The sequence below is a fragment of the Colobus angolensis genome, unplaced genomic scaffold (genome assembly GCF_000951035.1).
Source record: "Colobus angolensis palliatus isolate OR3802 unplaced genomic scaffold, Cang.pa_1.0 Scaffold317, whole genome shotgun sequence".
Taxonomy (NCBI): domain Eukaryota; kingdom Metazoa; phylum Chordata; class Mammalia; order Primates; family Cercopithecidae; genus Colobus; species Colobus angolensis.
In genome coordinates this window covers 1,703,686-1,710,755 of record NW_012116455.1, presented here as the reverse complement: position 1 = coordinate 1,710,755, position 7,070 = coordinate 1,703,686, and the positions used below count along the sequence as shown (strand labels likewise).

The 7,070-nt window shown below is 46.1% G+C and overlaps 4 non-coding genes across 4 annotated transcripts; all 4 read right to left on the bottom strand.

Moving 5' to 3' along the window:
• Positions 1-597: 597 nt before the first annotated feature.
• TRNAK-CUU lies at positions 598-670 on the bottom strand. Its single transcript has one exon. It is a non-coding gene; the product is annotated as a tRNA-Lys (tRNA).
• A 989-nt stretch (positions 671-1,659) lies between these two features.
• TRNAH-GUG lies at positions 1,660-1,731 on the bottom strand. The gene has a single exon. It is a non-coding gene; the product is annotated as a tRNA-His (tRNA).
• Positions 1,732-2,618: 887 nt separating this feature from the next.
• Positions 2,619-2,690, bottom strand: TRNAG-UCC. Its single transcript has one exon. It is a non-coding gene; the product is annotated as a tRNA-Gly (tRNA).
• Positions 2,691-4,298: 1,608 nt separating this feature from the next.
• On the bottom strand, positions 4,299-4,370 carry TRNAE-CUC. The gene has a single exon. It is a non-coding gene; the product is annotated as a tRNA-Glu (tRNA).
• Positions 4,371-7,070: the final 2,700 nt, after the last annotated feature.

Here is a 7,070-nt window from a genome sequence, read left to right as displayed (position 1 = left end):
CACCAACAAGAAGAGAACCAGTATTTCCCTCTGGAGCCGTCCTAAGGCTGTTCTCCGTGGAGCACTGTCTCTCCTCAGAGCTGCTCAGCTTGTCTGTCTTTGCCCAGTTGAGAAGCCCATCGTGAATTAGAAGCACGTGGTCACTACAGACACTAGAATCCCCAGATTCCTCTTTTCTTTTCTCTTTTCTTTTTTTTTTTTGAGACAGAGTGCAATGGCCCGATCTCGGCTTACCGCAAGCTCCGCCTCCCAGGTTCAAGCAATTCTTCTGCCTCTGCCTCCGGAGTAGCTGGGATTACAGGCATGTACCACCACGCCGGGCTAATTTTGTATTTTTAGTAGAGACGAGGTTTCTCCATGTTGAGGCTGGTCTCGAACTCCTGACCTCAGGTGATCCCCCCGCCTTGGCTTCGCAAAGTACTGGGATTACAGGCGTGAGCTACCGCGCCTGTCCCAGATTCCTCTTTTCTTGATGAATTTGGGGTGAATGGAGACGATTTCTGGAGTCAGTTACCATATAAGGACAGTAGCCGCTGTGGCGATTTAGAAGTTCATGTTTCTATGGTAGCAAACCGAGAGGGTTAAATAAAATCACAGCGCCCAACGTGGGGCTCGAACCCACGACCCTGAGATTAAGAGTCTCATGCTCTACCGACTGAGCTAGCCGGGCAGCCGTTATCTTGTGCTTCCTATAAGAAATCATTTTCCACTCATGTAGAGGTTGTATGATCCAATTGTATATTATTTCCTGTGAAAGAAGTTTCAGGACCTAGGACTGGTGGACACGGCAATAGCCTTTTCATAATAGCTTTTTGCCACGGAGGAATCCGAGGTTTAGAGAGCCATGGGGGCTGCAGAGAGCCAGGAAGGCTCGCGGAGGACTCCGGAATCACGAGTCCTGTCTGAAACCTTAGTGTTTCCGCAGATTCCTTCCACTGAGGGAACCTCCTCACCGACTTCAGAGGAGGGTGCGAAGGAGCCCGAGGAAACTCAGATGAGAGGTGCAAAGACCTCTCTGCAAAGCATTTTAGTTTTCCATCCTGGAAGAGGCACTGAGTTCCAGAGTCACCAGGGAAGGGTTCTCTCCTCTGCTCAAGTGAAGGTCAAAAGAACTACCGTGGTCCCAGCTCCGTGGGCCTCCATACTGCTCTAAAGCTTCCTGCCTGGGCTGCCTAGCGCCTTGGTGGGCGAGCCGCAGTGTGAGCCAACTGGAACTATTGCTGTTTGAGACAGAGTCCCGCTCTGTTGCCCAGGCTGGAGTGCAGTGGCGCGATCATAGTTCATTGCAGCCTCTACTTCCCGGGCTCAAGCGATGCTCCCACCTCACCCTCCCTGAGTAGCTGGGACCAAAAGCGCCCGCCACCATCTTAAAAAAAATTTTTTTCTAAGCGTGTGTGGAGGCGTCTCAAGTTGGTCGCGAACTTCTGGGCTCCAGGGATTCTCCCGCCTCCGAGACTTCACAAAGCTGCAGGGATTACGTAATGGAGGGAGCCACCATGTCGGCCTGGAGCTATTGTTATTCACCAAATTTGTGGACTGCACTTCCGCGGGGATGCCTTAAGCAAAGGCAGAATTACAAGCATGTAACTCTTTTAAAAGTGCTAATTTAAAAAAAAAAAGAAAAGAAAGAAAAACCACCCGAGCAAGTTAGGACCAACATGCCGTGACTCGGATTCGAACCGAGGTTGCTGCGGCCACAACGCAGAGTACTAACCACTATACGATCACGGCGAGCCACTAGCAAGGTGGCGCAGGGCAGCTGGATTTAATGCCTCTTGGAATAGGAATGGCTGTTTCGTGCTACTTTTTATTTGGCAGGTGCGTGAGGTACACATCAATCAATTCCAAACTGTTCCATTCTGCAACCTTGAAGCTCCGACACCCGAATCAGTTTCTTAGACGCTAAATCCCTTGATGATAGCTGTAGCATCACCCGCTCTGCCGGGCGGCGGCGGGCCCAGGTCCTGACTAGAAGGCAGAAAGCGTCAGCTGCAACCCGGGACCACGTCGCCTCTTGCCTCTCTGCCTCCATTCCCCTCTTCCCCCTCCAAAGAATCAGTCAAGCCCAGGGATGCGAGGGGCAGCCTCGAAGGATTTTACAAATTACATCTGCAGCCTGTACCACGGAATTGAGGTTTTTCTTCCCAGAATGGTGGAAGCGGAAGAAAAACGGAGCTAAGTGAGCTGGGGACGGGATGAGAGCCCCGTCTTAATTATTTCTTGCTTCCGTCACAGGCACAAGAACCGCTGCGTACTCTCTCACTGGCATTGTGGGAGCTTGTGCTGACTTCCTCATCTTGACTCATCAGTATATCAGAGCCACCTCTGCAGATTCAGAAAAACAAATCTAACCAGCCTGTATTTCAGACACTTCCCTAGACCCCTAGAAGGAGAGTTATTGTTAACTCAGGCGACGCCGGTGGCTGAACCCATCAGACGGGTTTGGCTCGCACGTGCAGTTACCAAAATGCAGATGTTTGCTGTGGGAGGGACAGACCATACTGGTGCAGACGCAGGACATAAAAGTTGTCAAAAGCTCTTTTTCTCTGTTCCCTGCTTTGCTCGGTTTCCAGGTCTATTCAGTCTAAAAAGCTGAGAGGAAAAAAAAAAACCAATACTGCGTTGGCCGGGAATCGAACCCGGGTCAACTGCTTGGAAGGCAGCTATGCTCACCACTATACCACCAACGCATCTGAAACGAGACACCTTCCTTTATTTATGAGAATTAAATAACCAGGTTTGGGTTTTCCGTTTATTTCTAGACTAAGAAATTTAGACTGCAGGAAAAACCTACAAGAGGAAAATTAAAAGAAAGCTCTCTAGAATTTCTCCCATTGAAAATTCTGTGGTAGTATCTTGTTTCACAGCTTTAAGAAAAGTCAATTCTAGTTTCCTGGGCATTTATTCCACACATGCGCAAAATTACATATGTACAAAACCATATATGACAGCATTTTTTTTCCCAAACAACAAAGGGCTAGAAATAACCTAAGTGTCTACAGTAGGAAGCTGGCTAAACTACTTACGGAAAATCCATACAACAGAATGCTATATGCCAGAAGAAAGAATGAGGAAGTTCTTCATGTCTAATCTGTAAGTACTTCTAAAATATACTATTAAATGGAAAAGGCAAAGTGCAGAAAGTAAGTATCGATTACTTCCATTTGTACAAGGGGGAGAGAATGTTTAAATATATATACGTATGTATATATGCATGCACTTGCATTTGCATAAAACATCTCTAACATTATAATTAAGAAACTTAACAGCGGTTACATCATTAGAGAGAAAATAAATGGTAGAGGTTAAAGTCAGGTTTATCAGTTCTGTCCTTTTGCATATTTGAATCCTAAACCATGTAAATATATGACCTTTTCGAAAATTCAGTAATTAAATTGAAAGAAAATACGTTACTGAAGGATATTTATTTTCACTGCAAAGTGTTAGAAATATATTGTTAACCTTAAAAATAGCTGGTGTTGGCCGAGTATGGTAGCTCATGCCTATAATCCCGTCACTTTGGAAAGCAGAGGAGGGTGGATCACCTGAGCTCAGGAGTTCGAGACCGGCCTGACCAATATGGTGAACCCCGTCTCTACCACAAATACAAAATTAGACGGGCGTGGTAGCGCAGGCCTGTAATCTCACCTACTTGGGAGGCTAAGGCAGGAGAATCGCTTGAATCCGGGAGGCGGAGCTTGCAGTGAGCCGAGATCGCGCCACTGCACTCTAGCCTGGGGCAAAGACAGCGAAACTCCGTCTCAACAACAACAAAAACAGCTGGCGATAAAATAGTATGTATAGCATACATCCACGTTGTTTCAAAATCTAGATATTAAGAGTGGTTTTTGGGTGATAGAATTGTGAGCGATTTATTTGTATTTTTTTACATTTTCTGTATTTCAGATTTTAGTGGGATGGGGGAGATTGACTAGCAGATAACGTTTATTTAGGCCGGGCGCGGTGGCTCAAGCCTGTAATCCCAGCACTTTGGGAGGCCGAGACGGGCGGATCACTAGGTCAGGAGATCGAGACCATCCTGGCTAACACGGTGAAACCTCGTCTCTACTAAAAATACAAAAACTAGCTGGGCGAGGTGGCGGGCGCCTGTAGTCCCAGCTACTCGGGAGGCTGAGGCAGGAGAATGGCGTGAATCTGGGAGGCGGAGCTTGCAGTGAGCTGAGATCCCGCCACTGCACTCCACCCGGGGCAACAGAGCTAGACCTCTTCTCACACAAAAAAATAAATAAATGAAAGATCCTGAGGGAAAAGCAGAGACCAAAAAATGCAATCGTTTTTTCCCTGACCGGGAATCGAACCCGGGCCGCGGCGGTGAGAGCGCCGAATCCTAACCACTAGACCACCAGGGAAGTTGTTAAAAATGCCACTGTTAGAAATATATGATTCTACTAAGTGCTGTGGTTCATCCCTGTAACTCCTAAAACATTGAGGCCACAGTGGCCAGATTGCTTCAGTTCACGAATTCGAGACCAGCCTGGGCAAACTGGCAAACCCGGGCTCTATGGAAAGCACAAAAATATTAGCCGGTCTTGGTGGCGCTTGCTTGTAGTCCCATCTACTTGGGAGGCCCGATCGCTTGAGCCCGGTAGGCAGAGGTTGCAGTGAGCCGTGATCGCGCCACTGCACTGCTGCTTGATGAAGGGCTAGATCCTTCCAAAAAAAAAAAAAAAAATTATATGATTCTAACTAAACGTTTATTTACACTTATTCTTTTACATATTATTTTTCGCTGCCTAGATTCTGAGATACTTCCATACTGGGCCTTTCCTATGTTGGGGCTTCTTCCCGGTGCTTCTTTCCCGGAGTAGAAAACATTGTGAAAGAATTCTCCAGCCCGGCTCTCAGAGCCTAGGGAGCATCCCGTACGCGTGATTACAGTCCCCGAGACCAGAGATGAACGTCCGAAGAGAAGAGGATGAGACAGAGAGGAAGCTCACCTCCTTGTAGTTGCAGTGATTTCCTGAATTGTGATCATTAGACAAGTAGAGACCCAGCTACGTCTTTGCCAAAAACAACCAGGAACTTTTACTTAAGGAATATAAAAGACGTCATGAGAGTAACACTAGGAGATCCTGGGCCCACTGTACCTTTTTTTCATGTCATGTGAATTGTAGGCCAAACTGTTAAAACAAATATTACTGACAAGTGAAAATCACTAGGCCAACAGGTACTTGGTGCTCAGCAGGATCTGAGCTCAACTCACTAGTGGGAGTCTAAGAGAAGCTCAGGGTCTTGAACCTTTAAAACTCACGAGGTCACAGGCGCCGTGGCTCACGCCTGTAATCCCAGCACCTTGGGAGGCCAAGACAGGAGGATCACTTGAGGTCAGGAGTTCAAGACCAGCCTGGCCAGCATGGTGAAACCCTGTCTCCACTAAAAATACAAAATTAGCCAGGCATGGTGGCGCCCGCCTGTAATCCCAGCTACTCCGGAGGCTAAGGCAGGAGCATCGCTTTAACCCAGGAGGCAGAGGTTGCAGTGAGCCGAGATGGCGCCATTGCACCCAGCCTGGAGGACAAGAGCAACACAAAAATTGCGAGGAAGAAAAAGAGGGAGTGAAGAGAAAGAAAACTGGGGTGCATGCATTAATGTGTTGCAAATTAACTTCATGTGCGAGAAAAGAAAGCAAATGCGGGCTGGATACGGTGGCTCAAGCTTGTAATCCCAGCACTTTGGGAGGCTGAGGCGGGTGGATTGCTTTAAGCTCAGGAGTTTGAAACCAGTCTGGGAAACAGGGTGAAATCCTGTCTGTACTAAAAATACAATAATAATAATAATAATAAATAAAAAAGAAAGAAAAAAATCTTAGTGAATTGTGTTCACTATATTGTACTTTCGGCTTTTCTGTAAGCTTGAAGTTTTAAAAAATAAAAGGTTAAGGAAAAAATGAAACAATCAAAAGCCTCCCCTTCAGGTCTTTTTTGGTCAGATGACCCCAAGTGATGAATTCTGTGCCCATGAATTCAAGCAGAAATTTTTAAAAGCCACCCCACTCCCCAAACACACTCTGACATCAGAAAATACTTTTGATAATGAATTTAAAAATTGAAAGATTGAATCATCACTGACGTGTGTATCTCAGCAGGGCCTGACAGAAAAAAATGGATGGTGAGATATGGAGTTTGGGGGGATTCTGGTAGTTGTTGTTTTGAGACATGGTCCCACTTTGTTGCCCAGACTGTAGTGCAGTGGTGAGCTCTAAACTCAGCCTCCTGAGTAGCTGGGACTACAGGTTCCAGCCACCACACCCAGTTAATTTTGTGTGTGTGGTGGCAGAGATACTAGGCCTCACCATATTGCCCAGGCTGGTCTCAAACTCCTGGGCTTACGCGATCCTTCCACCTCCGCCTCCCAAACTGCTGGGATTACAGGCATAAACCACCAAGCCTGGTCTTGTTTTGCTTTAGAAATATCAATGTTAAAACATTGTTTAAGAAACATTGTTTAAATCTTCCACTCATCCAGTCTCCATAAGAAACATTGTTTAAATCTTCCACTCATCCAGTCTCCACCTTTCTATGGGTTTAAATGCCATAAATTAGGAAGACAAGTAACTAAATGCTAGACATTTATTTTCACAAAGACAACAAGAATACTGTTGTCATGTCACCAAGGAGCCTAACAGAGCCCACTTCCTTTTACCCTAGCTGTTTTCACTGGACAAAGGCTGAAAAACAAAAAGCATCTAACCTTCAAAACAACATCTTGGGATCTCACCTAGGGTGGGGACAATGTAGCAGAATTTATTTTTCTATGTTGCAGAGGAAATCAGCCTCCTGTTTTGGTCAACAGTACTTTTTCATCAATTATTCTGCCACCTGCTGGTAATTTTTTGTTAAGAAAGGACGGAGGAAGAAAACTAGGAGCTATGGGAGCTAGCCACTTGTCTAAATATGAAAGCACCAGAATCTCGTCAAAGCACCAAGACAGGATTAAGCATCCTCCTCTTGCCAGCAATGCATACTTAATGGTGGATGAGGAAGGAGTGTGACTCATTCACTTCACTCTGAGTTCTATTTTCTTTTTTTTTTAGACAGTCTTGCTCTGTC